This window comes from Hippocampus bargibanti, unplaced genomic scaffold, assembly GCF_051943395.1.
Source record: "Hippocampus bargibanti isolate YZ-2025 unplaced genomic scaffold, ASM5194339v1 Contig00083, whole genome shotgun sequence".
NCBI lineage: Eukaryota > Metazoa > Chordata > Actinopteri > Syngnathiformes > Syngnathidae > Hippocampus > Hippocampus bargibanti.
Window position 1 is genome coordinate 1 of NW_028297061.1, and position 7,830 is coordinate 7,830.

The window sequence follows — 7,830 nt, forward strand, 5'->3', positions numbered from 1 at the left end:
TTTTTAAAGTGTATAAGTGTGAAATATGATCCAAGTGTTGATTTGACAGGTTTTATAAAGTGTATATGTGTGAAATATGATCCAAGTGTTGATTTGACAGGTTTTATAAAGTGTATATGTGTGAAATATGCTTTAAGTGTTGACTTTGAGAGGTTTTTTAAAGTGTATATGTGTGAAATATGCTTTAAGTGTTGACTTTGAGAGGTTTTATAAAGTGTATAAGTGTGAAATATGATCCAAGTGTTGATTTGACAGGTTTTATAAAGTGTATAAGTGTGAAATATGATCCAAGTGTTGATTTGACAGGGTTTATAAAGTGTATATGTGTGAAATATGCTTTAAGTGTTGACTTTGAGAGGTTTTTTAAAGTGTATATGTGTGAAATATGATCCAAGTGTTGATTTGACAGGTTTTATAAAGTGTATAAGTGTGAAATATGATCCCAGTGTTGATTTGACAGGTTTTTTAAAGTGTATATGTGTGAAATATGCTTTAAGTGTTGACTTTGAGAGGTTTTATAAAGTGTATAAGTGTGAAATATGATCCAAGTGTTGATTTGACAGGTTTTATAAAGTGTATATGTGTGAAATATGATCCAAGTGTTGATTTGACAGGTTTTATAAAGTGTATATGTGTGAAATATGCTTTAAGTGTTGACTTTGAGAGGTTTTTTAAAGTGTATATGTGTGAAATATGCTTTAAGTGTTGACTTTGAGAGGTTTTATAAAGTGTATAAGTGTGAAATATGATCCAAGTGTTGATTTGACAGGTTTTATAAAGTGTATATGTGTGAAATATGATCCAAGTGTTGATTTGACAGGTTTTATAAAGTGTATATGTGTGAAATATGATCCAAGTGTTGATTTGACAGGTTTTATAAAGTGTATATGTGTGAAATATGCTTTAAGTGTTGACTTTGAGAGGTTTTTTAAAGTGTATATGTGTGAAATATGATCCCAGTGTTGATTTGACAGGTTTTATAAAGTGTATAAGTGTGAAATATGATCCCAGTGTTGATTTGACAGGTTTTATAAAGTGTATAAGTGTGAAATATGCTTTAAGTGTTGACTTTGAGAGGTTTTTTAAAGTGTATATGTGTGAAATATGATCCAAGTGTTGACTTTGAGAGGTTTTTTAAAGTGTATATGTGTGAAATATGATCCAAGTGTTGATTTGACAGGGTTTATAAAGTGTATATGTGTGAAATATGCTTTAAGTGTTGACTTTGACAGGTTTTATAAAGTGTATATGTGTGAAATATGCTTTAAGTGTTGACTTTGAGAGGTTTTTTAAAGTGTATATGTGTGAAATATGCTTCCTTTCGTTCATTAATGGTGAAACGCTGCCGTTTGGTGGCCGAAAGCGCACATCGCACCTCATTGAAAATACAAAGGGGGGTTTAAAGCTAAAACGAGTATTTAGTACTATAAACACTCTTTGCATTTCAGATTAATGTATCTGTTAACGTTGACGGTGTTTCTATACAAGCTGAGAGTATTGTGCGGTCATTAAACTGCTCTTAAGTGAGACATATCTTTGTATATCTTTGTATATATTTGTAATATTTTGATATATATTGTTCATTTTACTGAGAAAATCAATTCTGTAAGCAAATAATCCCACTTGATAGTTATATTAACTTGATTTAACTGAGAAAAAAATTCAGTCATCAAATAACAACACTTGATATTGATGTATAGTGTTCATTTGACTGAGAAAACAAATTCTGTAAGCAAATAATCCCACTTGATAGTTATATTAACTTGATTTAACTGAGAAAAACATTCAGTAATCAAATAACAACACTTGATATAGATATATAGTGTTCATTTTACTGAGAAAACAAATTCTGTAAGCAAATAATCCCACTTGATAGTTATATTAACTTGATTTAACTGAGAAAAACATTCAGTAATCAAATAACAACACTTGATATAGATATATATTGTTCATTTTACTGAGAAAACAAATTCTGTAAGCAAATAATCCCACTTGATAGTTATATTAACTTGATTTAACTGAGAAAAACATTCAGTAATCAAATAACAACACTTGATATTGATATATATTGTTCATTTGACTGAGAAAACAAATTCTGTAAGCAAATAATCCCACTTGATAGTTATATTAACTTGATTTAACTGAGAAAAACATTCAGTAATCAAATAACAACACTTGATATTGATATATAGTGTTCATTTGACTGAGAAAACAAATTCTGTAAGCAAATAATCCCACTTGATAGTTATATTAACTTGATTTAACTGAGAAAAACATTCAGTAATCAAATAACAACACTTGATATTGATATATAGTGTTCATTTGACTGAGAAAACAAATTCTGTAAGCAAATAATCCCACTTGACAGTTATATTAACTTGATTTAACTGAGAAAAACATTCAGTAATCAAATAACAACACTTGATATTGATATATAGTGTTCATTTGACTGAGAAAACAAATTCTGTAAGCAAATAATCCCACTTGACAGTTATATTAACTTGATTTAACTGAGAAAAACATTCAGTAATCAAATAACAACACTTGATATTGATATATAGTGTTCATTTGACTGAGAAAACAAATTCTGTAAGCAAATAATCCCACTTGATAGTTATATTAACTTGATTTAACTGAGAAAAACATTCAGTAATCAAATAACAACACTTGATATAGATATATATTGTTCATTTTACTGAGAAAACAAATTCTGTAAGCAAATAATCCCACTTGATAGTTATATTAACTTGATTTAACTGAGAAAAACATTCAGTAATCAAATAACAACACTTGATATAGATATATATTGTTCATTTTACTGAGAAAACAAATTCTGTAAGCAAATAATCCCACTTGATAGTTATATTAACTTGATTTAACTGAGAAAAACATTCAGTAATCAAATAACAACACTTGATATTGATATATAGTGTTCATTTGACTGAGAAAACAAATTCTGTAAGCAAATAATCCCACTTGACAGTTATATTAACTTGATTTAACTGAGAAAAACATTCAGTAATCAAATAACAACACTTGATATTGATATATAGTGTTCATTTGACTGAGAAAACAAATTCTGTAAGCAAATAATCCCACTTGACAGTTATATTAACTTGATTTAACTGAGAAAAACATTCAGTAATCAAATAACAACACTTGATATTGATATATAGTGTTCATTTGACTGAGAAAACAAATTCTGTAAGCAAATAATCCCACTTGACAGTTATATTAACTTGATTTAACTGAGAAAAACATTCAGTAATCAAATAACAACACTTGATATTGATATATAGTGTTCATTTGACTGAGAAAACAAATTCTGTAAGCAAATAATCCCACTTGATAGTTATATTAACTTGATTTAACTGAGAAAAAAACTGACAGGTTTTTTAAAGTGTATATGTGTGAAATATGCTTTAAGTGTTGACTTTGAGAGGTTTTTTAAAGTGTATATGTGTGAAATATGCTTCAAGTGTTGACTTTGAGAGGTTTTTTAAAGTGTATATGTGTGAAATATGCTTTAAAGTTGACTTTGAGAGGTTTTTTAATGTGTATATGTGTGAAATATGCTTCCTTTCGTTCATTAATGGTGAAACGCTGCCGTTTGGTGGCCGAAAGCGCGCATCGCACCTCATTGAAGGAAAATATACACACGGTTTATCTAAGTCCGTTTAAAATGGGATGGGCGAAGGAAAGTTGAGCAAAAGCTCCTGAAAATAGTCTAGGGGGAGTTACGCGGTGTCATTTGTTTGAATTTATTAGAAAGAGAACCGTGCCGGCAACTTAAAAACAGTATGCGGCTTCAGATGACATCATTCGGTACGGAGCGTCGCGGGGGACAAAAGAGTGAAAGCTATACACCGCGCGGCGACGCCTCCCGCGAGATACTTCCGGTTCGTCGTCAGGGGAGGAGGTCAAAACAAAGATGGAGGGCGCCGCATGGCGGGTGAGTCAACTTTTACTTTAAAACGGGCTAGAATGACACATCCGCGACATTCTAGTGGGTGTTAAAGACGGCGAAGGGATCTCTGAGATAAGTTTGAGGCCAACTGTGAGCAAAAGAGGACCGTGACGTCGAAAAAACGGTCAAAAACGGTCGAAAAACGGTCGCGTTTGACGGTTGGGGGGGGTGGGGGGCGGGGGGGACGCGTTATCGATCGTAGGGGAGCTTAAAATGGCTTTCCATAAAGCCACGCTTAACCAAATAAGCTTTTCCGGGTTCTTTACAGAGGGAAGGAAGTCAGTAATCAAATAACAACACTTGATATTGATATATATTGTTCATTTTACTGATAAAATCAATTCTGTAAGCAAATAATCCCACTTGATAGTTATATTAACTTGATTTAACTGAGAAAAACATTCAGTAATCAAATAACAACACTTGATATTGATATATAGTGTTCATTTGACTGAGAAAACAAATTCTGTAAGCAAATAATCCCACTTGATAGTTATATTAACTTGATTTAACTGAGAAAAACATTCAGTAATCAAATAACAACACTTGATATTGATATATAGTGTTCATTTGACTGATAAAATCAATTCTGTAAGCAAATAATCCCACTTGATAGTTATATTAACTTGATTTAACTGAGAAAAACATTCAGTAATCAAATAACAACACTTGATATTGATATATAGTGTTCATTTTGACTGAGAAAATCAATTCTGTAAGCAAATAATCCCACTTGATAGTTATATTAACTTGATTTAACTGAGAAAAACATTCAGTAATCAAATAACAACACTTGATATTGATATATAGTGTTCATTTGACTGAGAAAACAAATTCTGTAAGCAAATAATCCCACTTGATAGTTATATTAACTTGATTTAACTGAGAAAAACATTCAGTAATCAAATAACAACACTTGATATTGATATATAGTGTTCATTTTACTGATAAAACAAATTCTGTAAGCAAATAATCCCACTTGATAGTTATATTAACTTGATTTAACTGAGAAAAACATTCAGTAATCAAATAACAACACTTGATATTGATATATAGTGTTCATTTTACTGAGAAAACAAATTCTGTAAGCAAATAATCCCACTTCATTTATTATTAGTAGTAGTATTGTTGTTATTATTATGATATAGTATCAATATGCATGTGTTTTTCAGCTCCTACCATGGGTACAGGTACGAAAAGTGACTGAAGCTTTTAAAGGACAACCGACACTTTTGCTCAACATCAAGAAGAATGACTTCAAATGACTTCAAATGACTTCTACATGCCCGGGTGAGCTGTTACGGACGCTTGACAGCGTACTGTCATATTCTATATTATTACTATTATTAGTATTGTTGTTATTATTATGATATAGTATCAATATGCATGTTATTTTCAGCTCCTATCATGGGCACAGGTACGAAAAGTGACTGAAGCTTTTAAAGGACAACCGACACTTTTGCACAACTTGTTTTCCATCAACAAAAATGACTTCAAATGACTTCTACATGACTTCAAATGACTTCTACATGCCCAGGTGAGCTGTTACGGACGCTTGACAGCGTACTGTCATATTCTATATTATTACTATTATTAGTATTGTTGTTATTATTATGATATAGTATCAATATGCATGTTATTTTCAGCTCCTATCATGGGCACAGGTACGAAAAGTGACTGAAGCTTTTAAAGGACAACCGACACTTTTGCTCAACATCAAGAAGAATGACTTCAAATGACTTCAAATGACTTCAAATGACTTCTACATGCCCTGGTGAGCTGTTCCGGACGCTTGACAGCGTGCTGTCATATTCTATATTAGTAGTATTGTTGTTATTATTATGATATAGTATCAATATGCATGTGTTTTTCAGCTCCTACCATGGGTACAGGTACGAAAAGTGACTGAAGCTTTTAAAGGACAACCGACACTTTTGCTCAACATCAAGAAGAATGACTTCAAATGACTTCAAATGACTTCAAATGACTTCTACATGCCCTGGTGAGCTGTTCCGGACGCTTGACAGCGTGCTGTCATATTCTATATTAGTAGTATTGTTGTTATTATTATGATATAGTATCAATATGCATGTGTTTTTTTCAGCTCCTACCATGGGTACAGGTACGAAAAGTGACTGAAGCTTTTAAAGGACAACCGACACTTTTGCTCAACATCAAGAAGAATGACTTCAAATGACTTCAAATGACTTCAAATGACTTCTACATGCCCTGGTGAGCTGTTCCGGACGCTTGACAGCGTGCTGTCATATTCTATATTAGTAGTATTGTTGTTATTATTATGATATAGTATCAATATGCATGTGTTTTTCAGCTCCTACCATGGGTACAGGTACGAAAAGTGACTGAAGCTTTTAAAGGACAACCGACACTTTTGCTCAACATCAAGAAGAATGACTTCAAATGACTTCAAATGACTTCAAATGACTTCTACATGCCCGGGTGAGCTGTTACGTACGCTTGACAGCGTGCTGTCATATTCTATATTATTATTTGTAGTAGTATTGTTGTTATTATTATGATATAGTATCTATATACTGATGAAATGTATTCTTATGATGAAATGAAATGTATTCTTATGATGAAATGAAATGGATTATTATGATGAAACCACACTGCACGAGTCCAACTTTGACGTTTTCTCTCTTTCAGTGTGGGTTAAATGCTCAGCCAGCACTTCCGCAATGAGATTCCAAAGTCATCTGAAGTCAAGGGAGTCAAGGAGGGCCGCTTAAGAGTTGCGGACGACGTCAAGACAATACAGGGTATGTATTGGATTGGATTGGATTGGATTTGCCTTTATTAGTCTCGCGGTAAAGAAACAATATTGATGAAATAAATCCTCCCTAAATAACTCCCTCCACAGTCGCAGTTGTCCTTTCCGTCCGCCAGAGGGCTCCAGAGACCTTCCGAACGAGCCTGCCGGCCGGCCGCCGGCCAGCCGCCGGCCGTCTCCCCGGTCATAACGCGGTGCTATATTTCAAGCAGACCTCACTTTGGCCTTTTTTTCTCGGTTTGTTTTGCTTTTGCCTAGAATAACTGATTTTTAAATGACCTCGTCGCTAGGTTTGCCGTCTGAGGAAGATCCGGATACGGCGAGTGACTGGCCGGCCGCTCACCTGGACGACGCGCGACGACTTCCGACGCCGACGTCCTGGGTACGGCGAGCTGCGTCCGTAACGACGAGTAAGGCCATCGTCGTCATTCTTTCCTGGCTTTTTGCTGCTTCCCGGTTGTATTGAATTTCTTTGACATCCTAGACGTACGGCGCTACCTCACTCGACGTTTCTAATCGAGGCGTGTGGCCCGTTGTCAATCGTCTGTCTTTTTTTGCCCTTTGTCCTTGACAGGCGGCGGGCGGCGGGCGGCGGCGAGCTACGGCAGGAGCGCAGCGGGCTTTGCGGAGCCCAATATAATATTCGATTCAATTTCAATAAAATTGAAATGCTCATTTCAGTCAAAAGTGTGTCGTCCCTCGTTCTTGTCCATCACCTCCGCGAATATGCTCCAAGTGTTGATTTGACAGGTTTTATAAAGTGTATAAGTGTAAAATATGCACCCAGTGCTGACTGACAGGTTTTATAAAGTGTATAAGTGTGAAATATGCACCCAGTGCTGACTGACAGGTTTTTATAAAGTGTATAAGTGTGAAATATGCACCCAGTGCTGACTGACAGGTTTTTATAAGTGTAAAATAAAGTGTGATAAGTGTGTAAAATATGCACCCAGTGCTGACTGACAGGTTTTATAAAGTGTATAAGTGTGAAATATGCACCCAGTGCTGACTGACAGGTTTTATAAAGTGTATAAGTGTGAAATATGCACCCAGTGCTGACTGACAGGTT

General features: G+C 34.3%; 1 long non-coding RNA gene across 9 annotated transcripts; it reads left to right on the forward strand.

The window, feature by feature from the left end:
* The first annotated feature begins 3,307 nt into the window (after positions 1–3,307).
* Positions 3,308–7,448, forward strand: LOC148881215 (uncharacterized). 9 transcript variants are annotated; one of them, XR_016114106.1, is made up of 11 exons: positions 3,308–3,952; positions 5,140–5,257; positions 5,367–5,504; positions 5,614–5,741; positions 5,842–5,969; positions 6,072–6,199; positions 6,318–6,427; positions 6,638–6,750; positions 6,852–6,955; positions 7,052–7,171; positions 7,336–7,448. It is a non-coding gene; the product is annotated as an uncharacterized LOC148881215 (long non-coding RNA). The 9 variants fall into 9 exon arrangements; XR_016114107.1 differs by having other exon boundaries at positions 3,309–3,952; positions 5,860–5,969; positions 6,300–6,427; XR_016114109.1 differs by having other exon boundaries at positions 3,311–3,952; positions 6,300–6,427; positions 6,852–6,944.
* Positions 7,449–7,830: the final 382 nt, after the last annotated feature.